At 41.1% G+C, this 18,943-nt stretch overlaps 2 non-coding genes across 2 annotated transcripts; one reads left to right on the top strand and one right to left on the bottom strand.

The window, feature by feature from the left end:
* Window positions 1–6,207: 6,207 nt before the first annotated feature.
* On the bottom strand, window positions 6,208–6,279 carry TRNAG-GCC. The gene has a single exon. It is a non-coding gene; the product is annotated as a tRNA-Gly (tRNA).
* Window positions 6,280–15,264: 8,985 nt separating this feature from the next.
* On the top strand, window positions 15,265–15,370 carry LOC122007599. Its single transcript, XR_006119057.1, has one exon. It is a non-coding gene; the product is annotated as a small nucleolar RNA R71 (small nucleolar RNA).
* The last annotated feature ends 3,573 nt before the right edge of the window (window positions 15,371–18,943 follow it).

Below are 18,943 nucleotides of genomic sequence, written 5' to 3' on the forward strand. Positions count from 1 at the left end.
CTGATGCTATCTTGGCGACGACAACTTCTCCTCGCTTGACGATGTCTCGTATCAGGTGGTACTTGCGCTCTATATGTTTACTTGCCTTATGGGCTCGTGGTTCCTTCGAGTTTGCAACTGCTCCACTATTATCACAATAAATTGTGATGATCTTAGGAAAACCAGGAATCACATCCAAGTCCATTAGAAAGTTCCTGAGCCATACAGCTTCTTTGGCTGCCTCAGAGGCTGCCACATACTCAACTTCCATGGTTGAGTCTGAGACGCATTTCTGCTTAACACTCCTCCATGCAATGGCTCCACCTCCTAAAGTAAACACATAGCCTGATGTAGACTTACTGTTGTCCCTATCTGATTGGAAGTCCGAATCCGTGTAACCCACAGGGAGTAAATCGTCTGCTTGGTAAACTAGCATATAATTTCTAGTCCTTCTCAGGTACTTTAATATATGCTTTACTGCAGTCCAATGTCCTTGTCCAGGGTTACTTTGATATCTGCTAACCATGCCCACGTTAAAACAGATATCAGGTCTCGTACACAACATTGCATACATAAGGCTTCCTACAGCCGAAGGATAAGGAACTACCTTCATGTCCTCAATCTCCTTTGATGTTTTTAGAGACATCTCTTTAGATAAGGCTACTCCATGCCTAAAAGGTAAGAAACCTTTCTTGGAGTTTTGCATGCTAAAACGAGCAAAGATTGTATCTATATATAAAGCTTGGGATAGACACAACATTCTTTTCTTGCGATCCCTTATAACTTTGATCCCAAGGATGTGTACACATACTCCTAAGTCCTTCATATCAAATTGTTTGGACAACCATACTCTTACGTCCGATAATACCTTGACATTGTTGCCAATTATCAAATTATCATCTACGTATAGTACAAGAAATACCACCATATTTCCGTTACACTTCTTGTATACACAAGACTCATCCGGACACTGAATAAATCCATATGACTGGATTACTTCATTAAACTGGATGTTCCAAGATCTTGAAGCTTGCTTCAGTCCATAAATGGACCGATTAAGCTTGCACACTAGATGCTTTTTGCCCTTTTCAATGAACCCTTCTGGTTGCTTCATATGGATGTTTTCTTCAAGATTTCCATTAAGGAAAGTTGTCTTGACATCCATTTGCCAAATCTCATAATCCATATGAGTGGCAATGGATAAGAGTATCCGGTTAGACTTAAGCATAGCTACTGGCGAAAATGTCTCCTCATAATCGATTCCCTCTTTCTGAGTGTACCCCTTCGCAACAAGCCTTGCTTTGAAGGTTTCTACCTTCCCATCCGTCCCTCTTTTACTTTTATAGATCCACTTGTATCCAATGACTTTTACACCATCAGGTAGTTCTACAAGCTTCCAGACCTTATTAGAATACATAGATTCTATTTCAGAATTCATTGCCTTTTGCCAATATACTGCATCTATATCTTGGAGTGCTTCATCATATGTCCGGGGATCTGGTTCATGTTTGCCTGGGATCAAGTCCGAAGACTCACCCAAAAACATGAATCTCTCGGGCTACCTTACAACCCTCCCACTACGACGAGGCACCGTCTGTGGTTGTGTATCATGTGTGACACGTGTTGCAGTCTCTTGTGGTACTTCATCTTGTACTGTTGGTACTGAAGTAGACGTGTCCTCTCTAAGTTCTTCTAGAACAATTTTACTACTGGGCTTGTGATCCATTATATAGTTTTCTTCTAAAAACTGGGCATTGGTGCTAACAATGACCTTTTGGTCTTTAGGACTATAAAATAAACCACCTTTCGTTCCTCAGGGATACCCTACAAACATACGAACTTCTGTACGAGATTCTAACTTATCAACATCTTGTTTCAGCACATGTGCTGGACTACCCCAAATCCGAATATGTCTTAGACTGGGCTTCCGCCCATTCCATAATTCTGTGGGAGTAGAAGATACTGATTTAGAAGGTACTAAGTTCAGAATGTGCGCTGCTGTTTCCAGAGCGTATCCCCAAAACGAATTTGGTAATTCTGAATAACTCATCATCAATCTAACCATCTCCATAAGAGTCCTATTCCTTCGTTATGCCACACCATTCTGTTGGGGTGTACCAGGTGCGAACAATTGGGATTGAATCCCGGCCTCTGATAAGTAATTCCTAAACTCTCCAAAGAGGTATTCGACACCACGATCAGACTGTAGTGTCTTGATACTTTTACCTAGACGTTTCTCCACATCAGCCTTGTACTCTTTGAACTTATCAAAGCACTCAGACTTGCGGCGCATTAGGTAAATGTATCCATATCTTGAATAATCGTCTATAAAAGAGACAAAATATTCCAAGCCACCTCTAGCCTGGATGGACATAGGACCACACAAATCAGAATGAACCAATTCTAACGCTTCTTTGGCTCTGTACCCCTTGGCCTTAAAAGGTCTCTTGGTCATCTTACCTTCCAAGCAGGATTCACATGTTGGAAAGTTTTCCAACTCTAATGGACCCAAGAGTCCATCGGCTACAAGCCTTTAAATCCTACTTAAGTTAATATGACCAAGCCTTTGATGCCAAAGATGTGTTTGGTTCATTTCTGAAGGTTCTTTTCTCTTATTAGAGTTAGAAGATGTGTTATTAATTTCCATATTTTGCTTTGTGAGAGAAATTGGATTTAAAGTATATAAATTGCCAACCAATGCACCAGAACAGATAATCACTTTATTTCTCTTTATAACCACATTGTTACTAAAGGAAACTGAATATCCATCCAAATACAGTTTAGAAACTGAAATTAAATTCTTTCTAAAATTGGGTACATAAAGACAATTCCTTAAAACCAATTTCCTATTCCTATCAAATGATAAGTAGACGTCTCCCACTGCAACAGCCGCCACCTTAGTAGCATTGCCCATGTAGACAGTTATCTCTCTATCAAATAGTCGCCGGGTTTCCTGGAACCCCTGCAAAGAATTGCATACATGATCAGTGGCTCCCGTATCTACACACCAGGTGCTGGTAGATAACACCGCTAAACATGTTTCAACTACTAGAGTATGAGATATACCTTTATTGTTCTATTTCCTACGAGGGCATTCCGCCTTCCAATGTCCAGTCTGCTTGCAAATAAAGCACTTGCCCTTCGGCTTCTTTATTCCAACTTTTTGTCCTGCACCTTGAGGTTTATTCACCTTCTTTGCTGAGCCATTTTGTTTCTTCTTCTTCTTGCTTTTCGGCTTAGAAGTAGAACCATTTTCAGCATAGTGAATTTGAGAATGTTGACGAAACAACGCTTCGGCTGCCTGAAGTTTTGTCAGAAGTTCCGCCAATGAATACATCATTTTATTCATATTATTGTTCAGGCGAAAATGCTCAAAACTTCTGGGCAGCGTTTGGAGGATGATATCGACCTAGGTTTCCCCATCAATTTCCCCTCCAAGAACTTGTATTTCGTTTAAGTAAGTCATCATCTTGAGGATATGATCCCTCACGGGAGTCCCCTCAGTCATGGTGGCTGTCATCAGTTTTCTCATTGCCTCTTGCCTAGCAGCCCGATTCTGATGTCCGAAGAGTTCCTTGAGATTGTTCATTATATCATAGGCTGTTGGTAAGTCCTGATGCTTATGTTGCAATCATTTGACATCGAATCCAAGATGTAACACCGCGCCATCTCATCAGCTTTTACCCATTTACTATGATGCTGAATCTCCTCTCGGGTAGAATCATTGCTAGGTGTTTCTGGGCATTCCTCTGATAGTACAAACTTATAGCCCTCAGCAGTTAAAACAATGTCCAGGTTTCTTTTCCAATCTATATAGTTGGGACCAGTAAGTCTGTTTTCTTTTAGAATAATGGCCAGTGGGTTGAAAGTCATCTTAAGAATCACAAACAAATTTTGGTCAGAACTCTAAATTTAGAATAATATTGATCCTCAAACAATACTATTTTAAATTAACCAACACATTAAAACACCGTGAATTTTGTATGCCACGATAGTGTGGACATATACAAATTCAACATTTGTAAAAGGAGGGTATATCCCATTAATTTTATTATCTTGTCAACCTAACTTTTTGACAAATAAAATTAATAGTTGGTTTCCTTCGGTCACACAAATAATAGCAGTGACTCCGATGGGGAGGATACTATTAGACGTGCCTAAGTGTATACCATTACTTGACACTAAGTCCATTAATAAGATTGTGCCCCTTCCGATGGGGAAGATCACACGCTCTTAATTAATTTCCTATAGTCATCCGAAATGGAAGTTTGATCTAGTGATCCACGAACAAACTCATCCGATATGGAAGAAGGCACTCAGAGCCAACGCGCAAGTTTGTTTGCATCACTTACAAACCAGTAATGGAGACCGTGAAATTTATTTAAAACAATTCTCTCTCCCACTTAGTTATTTAAAGTGAGGAATTTTGATGTTGCTAGCCTACTAAACATGTACACTAACATTTACACACAGCACAATATAAAAGCAATAAATAGAAAAACTAATTTTCAACTATTATGACTTTTATCTATTATTGTCCTCCGTGTGTCATCATCCCTAGCTGCTGCCATCTTTGGCCACTGCCACCGGGTCTAGTTGTCGCATCCATCTTGCTCCTTGTTCCGCTGCGCCACTCTGATCCTCAAAAGGTTCCACGCCTTGCAAGATTCGATCCGCGACATAAATAGAATTTTACATTTTTCGATCCTATATTCCTCGAAGGAATGTACATGTAAACTAGATCGAACATAAAATAAAATTTACATCCATCGATCCTATATTCCATAAAAGAAATGTACATGTATCTAGATCAAAAAATAAAATCCTAATAAAACTAAATACAGCTCCTGCTGTATTTTATAATACAATCATGCACACATAATAAATGCCCTTGACATGTCCAAGGGTCCAATCACACACATAATAACTATAAGCCATAATAGTTGGATCCTGCATCCACAAAGTTAGCACATCCTACTATTAACCTGCCTTAATTATATATGACATGTGCATAATTAAACTAATACCAAATACACAGAGGCAAAACCCTAGCTCTGGTACCAATTGTTGGATCGAAAAGAATTTAGATATCTCTACAATGACATGATATTGTCCACTTTGGGCCTAAGCCCTCATGGTTTTGCTCTTGGACTCTACCCAAAATGCCTCATGCCAATGGAGATATCTTTTCTCTTATAAACCCATGATCTTTCCCATGTGTTTCCAATATGGGACTATGTTTGCAACCTTGCAACCCCAATAATTTTTTCATGCCCAGTCGAGTGACTTCGTTCCTGATGGACAAACCCTCGATTTGCCTCTAGCTCTATAATCCACCCGTCTTCCACAGTCCCTGAAAGCCCTCTCAGGGCCTAACCCTCTTTCTCAACTCGAGTCTGAACGTTCAGCGACTTTTATCGTTGACGAAGACCTACGCTAAAAGATAAGATAAGACAAAGAAATGGAGATTCTATGCCTTAAATGAATCAGTAACAACGGATTAGTGGAATGAGGGATCAAAAGACGGATAGGGGGGGGGGGATTTCTATCAATCATTGGTGGACCTTCCCTTTTTCCAGTCACGGAGCTCTCAACTGAGTTGTTTAGGTTCTGGAATTTCGTCTCTACTTGGGGGTTTCAATTCGAAGGAACTATTTTGTGGTGCGGGTTCATCTCTCTTGACCAGTTCAGGTTCAAGGGAGGGTGATCGAGGGGACCCAGACTGACGATCTCTTCTCTATGGCGGGAGGTTTCTTTCGTATCTTAAGTGTGTGTGTTGGGGAGGTCAGGGAAGATGGATTGGATCGAGAGGCGATGCTTATGCCTCTTCTTTATCGATAGGATTCCCATCATTTTGAGTCTCCGGCGAAGGAGACAAGGGTGAGGGTGTACGTATCCCAGGGGAGCCAAGAGGTGAAGAGTGGGAGTAGATCAGTCTATCCTCAACCTCCATCCATCATTAGTAATATCAATTCGCTTTTCTTATTCACTAGTACACTGCGCGCTACAACTAGCAAGCAACCCCTTGTATAGTAAGGGAAAACGCTAGCGCGCAACGGCTGATGAAAAGCCAGCAACTAACTTGTTAGGAGTAGGTTTGAGCTTGCCCCTTGATACTTATTAGGTTGATAGATTTTGAACCCTATACAAGGGGCTACCTTGCAGCTCCCCCCTATCTCTATAGGGGCTTATGTACTCCACTCGTTACCACTAAACGACAAAGCCAGGAGCGGAAGGAGGGACTTGAACCCTCAACCTCAACCTTGGCAAGGCTATGCTCTACCATTAAGCTATTTCCGCCAGCTACGGTAGTGGCGAAGCACTACTAAGCAATTCACGTATCACAACATACGGAAGACTTCTGTTTTTCCGCCAGACCACAGTCTTGACCTCCGATCGAGCTACGAACACGAGTAGGTAGGCGGCTAGGGGGGAGAGGGGCTAAGGGTTGCCTTTTCCATCAATCTCCGGCCGCTCAGTGCTGCTATTGGTGCGAGTTGTAAGGAGTCTTGGTCTCGAGTCAAGTTGGGGCCGCATTTCATTCTCTACAGGGGAATGAGTGCACCGAAAAACCAGACAAGTTGCTCCCTCGCTTCGCAGCGGCGGCATCTGTCTTTTAAGTTCAACTAAGTCATTTCCTAAGATGACCTCTCTTATTTTACGAGAATCCAAGCTGCAGCTCCACGAGTCTGCTCGAAACCGGTCGATTCCTAATCCATTCGTTCTCCCCTCTCGGTTGGCCTTTGCCAGCCACTAGAACAAGTAAGAGAACCTACAGTGAATGAACAACAAGAACCGCAAATTTTGACCGGATTGTACACCTTTGTCTCTGGCTATGTAAATGTGCATAAAGAAGGGACGGGACATCTCTCTCTGGGGAAGAAGCTTCATTCCATCCAGCCTCACGAACTTCTTACTGGGGCAGTACTATAGGCATTTTCGAGTGTTTGGATCCACGTGTTTTGTTCATATTCTTGCGCAGTTAATAGAGAAATTGTCCCCAAGGCAACCACTTGTGTCTTTCTTGGATATGCTCAGTCCGAGTATAGATGCTATGACGTGATGAAATCCAAGAGACTCGATGTATCCTTAATGCTCTCTTTAATGGAAATGGAGTCGCCTCCTCAGATTCTGGATCCCTCTCTCAGGTTCATCGATCCTCTCATGTTTCTTATCCTGTTGAAGGATTTTGATCAACTCAACTATCTCATTTTCCCAAAAAGATCGAACTTACCTCATGTCAGTTCAATCTTCTCATTAACCTGAATCATTTGCTGAAGCCTCCAATCATTCTTGCTGGAGAGATGCTATACAGGAAGAAATCAATGCCCAGGAAAAAAAGAATAAGACTGAGTCTCCATTGCCTGCAGGGAAAGAAGCCATTGTCTGCAAGTGGATTTACAAGATCAAGCATAAAGCAGATGGCTCGGTAGAGAAAAGCTAGGTTAGTAGCTAAAGGATTCCTTCAAGAATATTGAGTCGAACCCTTTTAGAGATAGGGAAAACATTTGCTCCAGATTGCTAAACACCATTCGTGGCATCAAAAGAAAAGGTGGCCTTATTTCAATTTGACGTGAAGAATGCCTTTCAACAACATAAGTCCAGGGGGATTTGCAAGAATTTCTGATGATGGGCGTGGAACGACGGCAGAGTCAAACTGGGTTGGGCACTCCGTAGTAGAAGTCTCCGAATCAAATCCCTCATTTCCGTGCCTATAGGGTTTTAAAACTGGGGATACAGGAGTAGGCGAGCTAATCTTTTCTGGTTTTCTTCGATAGCAGAAGCTTTTTTTGGGGGTAGACAGATCATTCCGGTCTTCTTTCCTTTTGTTGAAAGATGAGATATTTCTTCTTTCTGTTGCTAGGGCTCTTTCTATATCATATCTTTTTCTTGTTCAGCTGAAAAAAAATAGGCTTCAAAGCGCGCGCCCTGTAGTTTTTCAGTAGGCTCGGGAGAGAGAGCTTACTCAAGCAGTAGCTGTAAGGGTACTAGAAGCGAGCTCGAACTACCACTAAAGTAAGTAAGCGCGAGTGGATTCATTGCTCACCCGAACCCGATTCCTCTTGCTCTAAGTATATGGGACAAGTGAAGGGAAGCTAAGAGAAAGCCAAGCAAGCCCAATAAAATAGGTTAGTAAATAGGCGCCCTTCAAAGGATTTCTCCTCCCATCGTTCAGTCGACCGGTATAATCCCACCTTCAAGTTCAAGAGTCGTAAGTCCAACACCTTAGACCTTCTAAATAGGAGATCGGTTCACTTCATCTATTTTCTTTCTTTCTAGCAGCAGGAATTGTGTTCTGCCAACCTTCTCCATGGTTTGCTGAAACGGGGCTCTCTTAATTGGAGGAATTCATAGCCGGAAAAGGAATAGTCGTCTCACTCAAGTCGTTGATAAGGCATCCAAATCAACGAGTTCGTGCACCAGCCGCCAATGTGTTTTGATGTTCTTCCTCATGACTCACTTTCCTTTGACCCCCCATGAGGACGCCGCTGGAGGTGAAGCTTAATCAAGCACCTGAAAAGAGTAAAGAATGGCAGGAGTTTTCATACTTGTTTGAGTGAGAAAAGCCCTCCTTAGCCCTTTTACTAAGCAACCGTCACTTTACCACCATCTGTCCCACTAGTGCCAGCAAAAAAGACCACTCGATCTTGTCGGGTACACAAACTCGAGCCCACCCATAGAACCGCCCACTGTCACGCTCCGCAAGTGTATGAAAATGTCGCAAGTAATATAAAAGATTTATCGTATCCACAGGGACTGGAATAAGCACTAGAAATGTCTCAATGCGAATTAGCTAAACAACTATCCAATTGTTTCGAATGCAAAGTGAAGGTAAACAAATCTAATATTAAAGATCAACAAACAAGAGTTTAGTGTTTTGGGTTATGATAAAGGAAAATTCTAGGAGTTTCGGTTTCTTTGTAAGATTTCTTGAATGTAAATGGTTCACCAATTCTTATCCCTCAATTGCCAAATACTAGTAGAAAGTTGCCGATTCTCTCTTGCAATAGATAACCGGCTAAGGACTAAGAAATGTATCTAAATATGATCAATTAGACGTGAACCTACGTTGTCCTTACACAGAAGCGCACCTATTACTATGTCTTCCTCGGATATCAACATAGAAGCCCACAACTTATTAATCTATCAAGATACAAGAAACTAATCACATGATCCATCCTACTCTCTTAAATATTCCTATTTCCTCTTCAAGATTATCTCTCAAACGTCCTTACACGGGCTTGCACCTGTCACGTGGATCCCTCGGATGATCGAGTGAGAGTTTATCTTTACAAAGTCCACAAGAAATCCAAACAATCAATCAAGAATGAGAATTAAGCACAAATCACCATTAATCATTCAAGATCTAATTGATACAAGCAAGACAATGTCATTGAAACAAGAAATTGGCAAATCCATAAGAGATTACATCAATCCATCATACAAATACTCCCTTAATCCTAGAATACAAGATCTACTCCATGAATCGAGGAAGAATATCCGAAGAAATAAAGATTACAACCATTTCTTAAATCCCCGATCCAAGAAACCAAGAAAAAGGGGAAAAGAGAAAACTTATCTACGAAGAAGCCTTGTCTTCGGATCCAATCCTCGCTCCGGAGTCGAAATCGTCGAGACTCCCCTCGAATCGCCCAGAAATCCTCCCAAGAATGGGAGGAAACCACCAAATCTTGCCTTCTCCCAAAGGGGGAGAGATCCCCTTTCAATTCATGAAGGAGGGTTTAAATAGAGGAGGGAATCGGGCGCCACACGGCCCCGTGACACGGCCGTGTGAGATTCACACGGCCATGTCGGTTCCTTCTGCTGCAGTGTGACTCACATGGCAGGACCTTCTACTCTGGAAATGCTGCACACGGCCACAGCCTGCTTGGTCTCTGGAAACCTCACACGGCCGTGTAGATCCACACGGCCATGTAAGGCTTCTGCTCTGGTTGTCTTCAAATCTTGACACGGCCGTGTGAGGTTCACACGGCCATGTCATCTTCCTCTTCTGTTTGTGCCAAACTCCACACGGCCCGAGCTCCATACCAGTGCAGGGCCGTGTGAGGTACACGACCTGGTGCTTTCTCCCTTTGATTCCTTCCAAGCTTGCCCGAGGACGCATAATCTTCACCAATTTCGACTCCTGTGTACAGAAAATGCACAAAAAGCAGATCTCCGAACCAAAAGAGTAAATATGCTAAAAGGAAAGATGGAAGTATAAAAATGCATAGATCAAGCATGCTCAAAGTATGTAAATGTGCGTAAAAACATGCATAAAAGAGTATATAATCTACGCACATTACACCCCCAGACTTAAACCTTTGCTTGTCCTCAAGCAAAATGCTGCAGTCTAAATTCATATGTTCTACAACACATTCATAAAACCTAGTGCACTTTCCTAACTCTATCAAAAAGTTTCTTTAACAAGCATGATCATGGAAACAAGTAAAGTATGGTTCAAGCATAAGAATCTTGTGCACAGTGTAAAAGTAACTCAACACCCTTCAAGTTTCAATCCATGTCCTAGTCAAGTCGTCATCAAATTTGAATTCCTAGTGTTTCCAGTGAAAGACAAGTAACCAGTGATAGACACTTACTCACCATTCACTTGGTTCATATTTCTCAACTAACCCAAGGTCTCAAAGGTGTGCTCAATCTCAAGGGAAGCTAAGCAGTCATTTCCCCAGTAACCTAACTCGGTCTCAAAGGGGTGACTTGCTAGATTCCACTCATGACAACTATTTTTTATATCCCTTTTTTTTTTTTTATAAGTGTTTGCATTGTGCAAAACTTATTCACAAATGTACTTTTAGCACACATGTTGGGATATTTTGATTTTTCCAAACGAGCTTTAATGATTTGAGCCTCATCCAGTAACCAAAATGAAAGTTGAGAAATCACCATGGAAACCAAGTACTAAGCAAACAAGATGAATCATGACTATTTCAATGACAACAACTATTCAAGCATCAAGCACAAGTGTAGTGAAGATAAAATCCTTAAGGTTGAACCAAAACTAAAACTCATCACCATAAGATTCTTAGCTTATTAATGCTTCCCAAGATAGAAAAAAGAACTACACAAAGTTTACTACTAGCATCATTCGCACATCATGAATCAAGACAATAATCGTGCTAACATTTCACTTGAATCCAAGAAAGCATATAAGTAAAGATTTGATGTTCTCAAAATTTTGCCATGATTATTTCAAAAACAAGCAAAATAAAGCAACAAGAACCAACATGAAAAACTAACAAAAACTAAAAACTGAAAACCAAACTAAACAGTACATGACACCCCCCCAGACTTAAACTTTTCATCGTCCCGATGAAATCAATATGGTGGAGGAGGTGGAGGTGGACGAGGGAAAGGAGGTCTACGACGTGGTTAGCCAATAGGAAAACTAGGAAAACCTGGAATCTCACCCAAGGATTCATGATACTCATATAAAGCATCTACTTGTTGGCTAGTAAGCATCATGCTTTGCATAAAATCTCTCATCCTAGCCTGATCAGTATCATAATCCTGCACAAACTCAGCCACTTGACCTTGAAAATTCCTCGTAAACTGAAAATGATTTTGTACCTCCCTAAACTGATCATCAGATAAAGAGAAGCGCCCCTCCAACATTTTTCGTTGGGAATCTTGCTTCTCATGAAGTGATTCTAGAGATGTACGAAAATCTGAAAAATCAAACCTAGAAGATCCTGTGCCATATGCAAAAGAATGCCTAGCAGGCTCCATAAAACTAAAAGGCTGCGGGTGTCCAGATGACGAGGGCTCATGATGTGGCTCAGTGTCTCCAGGTATAGAAGGATTATCCTCAAAATCTAACTCAGAAATTACCCAATTAGCCGGGTTACGAATAGTAGTTCATTCAGGAAAAGTAAGGGGTAAAGGAGAACCACTCCTCCTAGGAAATGCGAAACCATTCTCATCCCGAACGATCATTTTCATAGCAAGACATGCATCAATGTCAATCATGTCACTACCATGAATTACTTCCAACCCATCAACATCAAGATTTAAATTACAAGCTATTCGGGTAATCAAACCACCAAAAACAATTGATCCCGATGATGCCCTAGTAGATCTTAATAAGGTTTGAACAAAATGAAAACCAGAATCAAATTCAACCTTATAAAGCATAGCCCATAAAGCATAAAGCTCTATCTTTTTAACCACCCCATCACTCTCTCCCCTACCAAAAATAGTTTTACCCATGACTCTATGTAGATACCTAAAGATGGGTTTTGCATATGGGAGGCCTTAGCTCTTGAAGGCTCATAAGGTTGATCTAACCCAGTTATTGCATTCCAAAAATGATTCCAATTAAACCTTGGATCAAACCTACGAGGGCTACCGGTGGTTAATCCAAAATAAGAATTAAAGTCACTAAATGCCCATAGAAATTCTTGATTCATTAGTCTAAAAGAGATTTTTCTAAAATAATCATCTTCATTAGTAAAATGGACATCCAATGAACTTAAAAATTCCAAAACAAGACGAGTATATGTAGGCAAATGTGTGTACATAATATCACTCCAATCCAAAAACCCAATCATCAAATCTACATCTTCCCTAATTCCAAGCATATCAAGAACAGTTGGGTCCATATATCTAGTAAACACTATCTTTCTATTGACAAGAATTGCAAATCTAGTTACTTGATCATCATTTCTAAACACAATATTGAATTCATTGTCATTACCTTCGTTGCGTGAAGTCCTTTTGCCTTTGCCATTCACTGGTTGTTTTCCTTTGTCCCTTGATGGCTCCTTCTCTTTGTCTCCACTAGATCCACCACCTCCTTTGCGAAGTCTCTTCAAAATGTTGGACATCTTGATGATTTTAGATAGGGGAAGAATTATCTAGGGTCGGAAAAATGGAACTCAAAGAACAAAACTTCAAAGAGCAAAGATCTTAGGTTAGGAGAACAAAAAGTCCAAGTCTTAGAGAGGAGGAGAATCCGGATCTAAGAGATCTTGAGAGATTAGAGAGGAGTTTTTAAGAGATTGGGAGAGAAAGAGATGTTTTGGAGAGTTGGGGGTGTGCGGAACACGGCCAAGATCTGGCCGTGTAAGGTAGAAAGAAGCTTTAATAACTCTCCTACACGGGCCGTGCAGATCCACACGGCCTCCCCCTCTTCCTTCTCAGGATTCTTCGCACGGCCGTGTCTGGGACATGGCCTCTCCATCTTTCTTCTCGGGATTCTTTACACGGCCGTGTTTGAGACACGGCCTAGACCTTTTTCTCCTCGGGAGATCCTACACGGCCGTGTCTGGATGACACGGCCCAAGCACTTCCCTTGAATGTCATGGCTCACGGCCGGACACTGTTTTGCACCTAACCTGAAAATAAAATCAAAAGAATGCATCAAACTAAAAGAAATTAAAATACAAATCAAAACTAACTAAAAGAACCCTTGGGTTGCCTCCCAAGAAGCGCTTGTTTAAGGTCTTTAGCTCGACCAAACTTGATCATTCACTTCTTTTCCTCGCCCTTGGAGGACAGATATACTTTTCATTTTTGTTGGGAGATCTTCTCCCAACATCTTCCACCACATTGTCTCCTTCGTTTGGTGGCCTTCCATGAGGATGGAAATTCCATTCCTCAAGTTTATAAATGCTTGTCCTGCTACGAGCATTTAAAAGAGACGAGACATGGTTAGAGATATTAGATAAATCATATTCCAACCTTTCCTTACCAATTACCAAAGAAAGCTTATGATTTTTGACATCAATTATAGCTCCAGCTGTAGCAAGGAAAGGTCTTCCTAATATGATAGGAATCCTGGGGTCCTCTTCCATGTCCAACACGACAAAATCTGTGGGAATAACATTCTCATCCACCTCTACTGGCACATCTTCTATAATACCCAAAGGGTACCTGCAGGAATGATCGGCAAGTTGAAGTGCCATAGTAGTAAGTTTAATATTTTTGAGACCTAATTTATTGCAAATTGAATAGGGAATGAGGCTAACACTTGCCCCCAAATCACAAAAAGCTTTTTCAAAAAAATCTTTTCCTATGTTGCAAGGAATATAAAAGCTCCCTGGGTCCTTTAGTTTTGGGGAAGTGTTCTTCTCCAAAATAGCACTACATTCCTCACTAAGCGCAATGGTCTCAACCTCTCCTCTTTTTCTCTTGTTCGACATGAGATCCTTCAAGAATTTGGCAAATCTAGGCATTTGAAGAATAGCATCAATAAGAGGTACCTCTACACAAATTTCCTTAACTTTTTCTAAAAACTTGCCAAATTCTTCATCTTTCTTGAGCATTGTAAGTCTCTGAGGAAAAGGGACAGCTTTACTCTGATGGTTCAGTGGAAGAGTCTCTTCAACCACAATGGTACTCTCCTCATTACCTTGAATCTGATTTGGTATAAGAGGAGAGAGCTCTTCTTCTTTTTGTATCCCTTTTGGAGCAGTCATTTGGGAGTCTCCCAAGGTCCGTCCGCTCCAAAGCTCAATTCTATTGCAATGCTCCATAGGATTCACATCAGGTTTTCCTGGAAGTTGTCCTGGTGCTCTGGATGATGAGGAAGCTAGTTGGACAATTTGACTATCCTGGATCTTTTGATGCTTTTCAGAATTATCCATTCTATGAATGAGCTTTGCTAAATCTTGCTTCATTTCATTCTGACTTGAGATAATTTCTTCAAGCATCTTTTCAATATTTGACTTTGGTGAGCCTTGAGAAGATAGATGTTGAAAATTTTGTTGCCCAGCTTGAAAATTTGGTCTTGCCCCTATAGATGGTCCTTGGTCTTGATTATTTCTGTAAGAAAAATTGGGATGACTCTTCCATCCAGGGTTATAAGTATTTGAGTATGGGTTGTTCTGCCTTTGATTGTAACTCATGATTGCATCACATTGTTCCAGTTGATTGATTTGTGCAGTGATAGCTCCCAATGGACATGAGTCATTTGAGTGCTCTGAACTCCCACATACTTCACAAGATGTACTAATAGCATTGACCATATTAGCACTAGTCCCCATATTCTCAAATTTCTTTGTAAGAGCGTCCAATTTTGCAGACAAAAGAGTGACTGCATCTACATCAAACTTCCCTGATGCTTTAATTGTTGGGTTTACAGAAGAATAGCCACCACTTCTTTCATTTTCCCATTGATGATGATTTTGTGCTACACTGTCAATAATTTCTTCAGCTTCATCTAAACTTTTATTCATAAGTGCCCCACCAGCTGCTGAATCAAGGGACACTTTGGTATGATAGTTGATACCATTATAAAAAGTGTGCAACACTAACCATCTTTCCAACCCATGATGTGGGCATTGTCTGAGCATACTATTATATCTATCTCATGCTTCAAAAAGAGATTCTGAGTCAGTTTGCTTGAAGCTTGTAATTAAATTCCTCATATGAGCTGTTTTGCTTGGTGGATAGAATTTATCAAGAAACTGTTGCTCACACTGCTCCCAAGTGGTGATGCTATTAGGGGCCAAAGAATTCAGCCATTGCTTTGCCCTATCTCTTAAAGAAAACCCAAATAATAATAATCTAACTGCTTCTGAAGGAACTCCATTCATTTTCATGGTACCACATATTTCATAAAAGACTTCTAAGTGCTGATTGGGGTCTTCATGAGGTCCTCCACCAAATTGGTTCTGCTGCACCATAGATATAATTGCGGGTTTGATCTCAAAGTTATTAGCTTCCACTGGAGGTCTTGAAATACTAGATCGAAAACCTCTTGCATAAGGTGCTGCATAATCCTTGAGTGGTCTATTCGCCATGTTCAAATGTTCCTGTTCTTCAATTTGCCTTTGCAGAATTCTTCTTTTATGGAAAGTTCTGTCAATCTCAGGGTCAAAAGGAAAGAATTCCCCTGCAAAGTTAGATCTTCGCATACACAAGAACAAGATAGCAAATGACAATTCAACAGAAAAAGAAAAATAAAAGAATAAAAAATGCAAAATTGAATTTATACAAAAAAAATTAACAAGAAGTAAAAGTTATACAAGAAAGTAAAAACAGAAATCTAATGATTAGTTACAACTATGCAATATGAAAGGAAAACAAATGTTATGTTTAGTCTAACTCAATTGATAATTCCTAATGTTATAGCGCAGTCCCCGGCAATGGCGCCAAAAACTTGTCACGCTCCGCAAGTGTACGGAAATGTCGCAAGTAATATAAAAGATTTATCGTATCCACAGGGACTGGAATAAGCACTAGAAATGTCTCAATGCGAATTAGCTAAACAACTATCCAATTGTTTCAAATGCAAAGTGAAGGTAAACAAATCTAATATTAAAGATCAACAAACAAGAGTTTAGTGTTTTGGGTTATGATAAAGGGAAATTCTAGGAGTTTCGGTTTCTTTGTAAGATTTCTTGAATGTAAATGGTTCACCAATTATTATCCCTCAATTGCCAAATACTAGTAGAAAGTTGTCGGTTCTCTCTTGCAATAGATAACCGGCTAAGGACTAAGAAATGTATCTAAATATGATCAATTAGACGTGAACCTACGTTGTCCTTACACAGAAGCGCACCTATTACTATGCCTTCCTCGGATATCAACATAGAAGCCCACAACTTATTAATCTATCAAGATACAAGAAACTAATCACATGATCCATCCTACTCTCTTGAATATTCCTATTTCCTCTTCAAGATTATCTCTCAAACGTCCTTACACGGGCTTGCACCTGTCACATGGATCCCTCGGATGATCGAGTGAGAGTTTATCTTTACAAAGTCCACAAGAAATCCAAACAATCAATCAAGAATGAGAATTAAGCACAAATCACCATTAATCATTCAAGATCTAATTGATACAAGCAAGACAATGTCATTGAAACAAGAAATTGGCAAATCCATAAGAGATTACATCAATCCATCATACAAATACTCCCTTAATCCTATAATACAAGATCTACTCCATTAATCGAGGAAGAATATCCGAAGAAATAAAGATTACAAGCATTTCTTAAATCCCCGATCCAAGAAACCAAGAAAAAGGGGAAAAGAGAAAACTTATCTACGAAAGAAGCCTTGTCTTCGGATCCATTCCTCGCTCCGGAGTCGAAATTGTCGAGAACTCCCCTCGAATCGCCCTGAAATCCTCCCAAGAATGGGAGGAAACCACCAAATCTTGCCTTCTCCCAATGGGGGAGAGATCCCCTTTCAATTCATGAAGGAGGGTTTAAATAGAGGAGGGAATCGGGCGCCACACGGCCCCGTGACACGGCCGTATGAGATTCACACGGCCATGTTTAGTTCCTTCTTTGCCAAAGCTGCACGGCCGTGTGACTCACACGGCCAGGACCCTTCTGCTCTCTAGAATTGCTACACGGCCGTGTGGCTGCACACGGCCACAGCCTGCTTGGTCTCTGGAAACCTCACACGGCCGTGTAGATCCACACGGCCATGTAAGGCTTCTACTCTGGTTGGCTTCAAATCTTGATACGGCCGTGTGAGGTTCACACGGCCATGTCATCTTCCTCTTCTGTTTGTGCCAAACTCCACACGACCTGAGCTCCATACCAGTGCAGGGTCGTGTGAGGTACACGGCCTAGTGCTTTCTCCCTTTGATTCCTTCCAAGCTTGCCCGAGGACGCATAATCTTCACCAATTTCGACTCCTGTGTACAGAAAATGCACAAAAAGCAGATCTCCGAACCAAAAGAGTAAATATGCTAAAAGGAAAGCTGGAAGTATAAAAATGCATAGATCAAGCATGCTCAAAGTATGTAAATGTGCGTAAAAACATGCATAGAAGAGTATATAATCTACGCACATCATCCACCTTGTCAGTATCACGCTACCCTCTGCTCTAGTTGATCTCCCTTTTGAAATTGATAACGAGACAGACCCGAATATAGCTAATGCCAGTGCCCGCAGTGGAAGTCTTTATCAAAGAGGGCACTAAGAAGGTCTCAAAGGAAAGGAGTAAGCAAGTAGATCTACATTAGTTCAATCTTCTTTGTTATCGTTAGTTGTTGCTTTTGTCTCGACACAGTGAGAAGTTTTGATGAAGATACCTTCGAGGGTCGCTATGCAAGTTAGGGAGAATCAAATGTTGTTCAGTAAGGGGTTCTCCCGTGCCTTTTCTTCCCCGGATTGACCTGGTTGTTGATCCCTAATACGATATCGGTTACCTGGCCTTTCCCTCTCTGTCTGTCAGAAGCGAAATCACTTTCTTGGCCACTGGAAATGATGTAATCCAAGCCATACGATTCAGTTTCACATCCGTTGGGCGGTTCCAATTCATACATATGGGTGCCAATCTAGATTCGTACAACAGCCTGTTCAGAGCCCTCAGTCTTATGTGCCGCACAAGAAGAGAGCCCAATGATGCCAATACCGGAATTCCAACGTGCCGCTTTGTCCGCAGCATACCTTCTTCCTTCTTATCAGGTTCTAGAGAACATGGAACCAACGAAGGAAAGGATTATATATATATAATAGATATCGACAAAGACATCGTATGAAAGCTATTTTCTAGAAAGGGAAAAAGCACTTGAAAGCGGCGGCTGCAATCACTCGAGACATCGACTTGCGATAGAAAAACAAAAAAAGAAAGCAGGGCGAAGCTCTAAACCATAAAGAGGAGCTACTCAATCGGAGGCACCAGAACACCCGCCCTTCTTCTCTGACTCCATTTATGTTTGGGAATTGACCCTTGATTTGATCAAAGGGAACCCACCTTGACCTTCCTTCCCGTCCTGAACTGAACAGCAAATCGAATCACAACAACAGGAGATCAAGGCTTGACGTAGTGAAGTGAGCCTGGTCAAAATGCGAACCTTGCTTTTCCTTTAGAGTACTTAATGGGATACGATCAACATCAACGATAGCACCCAGAGGAGCACCTTGGATGGAAGCCCCTTTCTTCTATGGAGCCAGGGAAGTTGGTCAATTTTGAGCCAAAAGGCGAGAGGTAATCTAGCTTTAATTTAACTTGAAGTACTCTGAACCAAATAGTTTCCG

Source organism: Zingiber officinale, chromosome 7B (assembly GCF_018446385.1).
Source record: "Zingiber officinale cultivar Zhangliang chromosome 7B, Zo_v1.1, whole genome shotgun sequence".
Taxonomy (NCBI): Eukaryota; Viridiplantae; Streptophyta; class Magnoliopsida; order Zingiberales; family Zingiberaceae; genus Zingiber; species Zingiber officinale.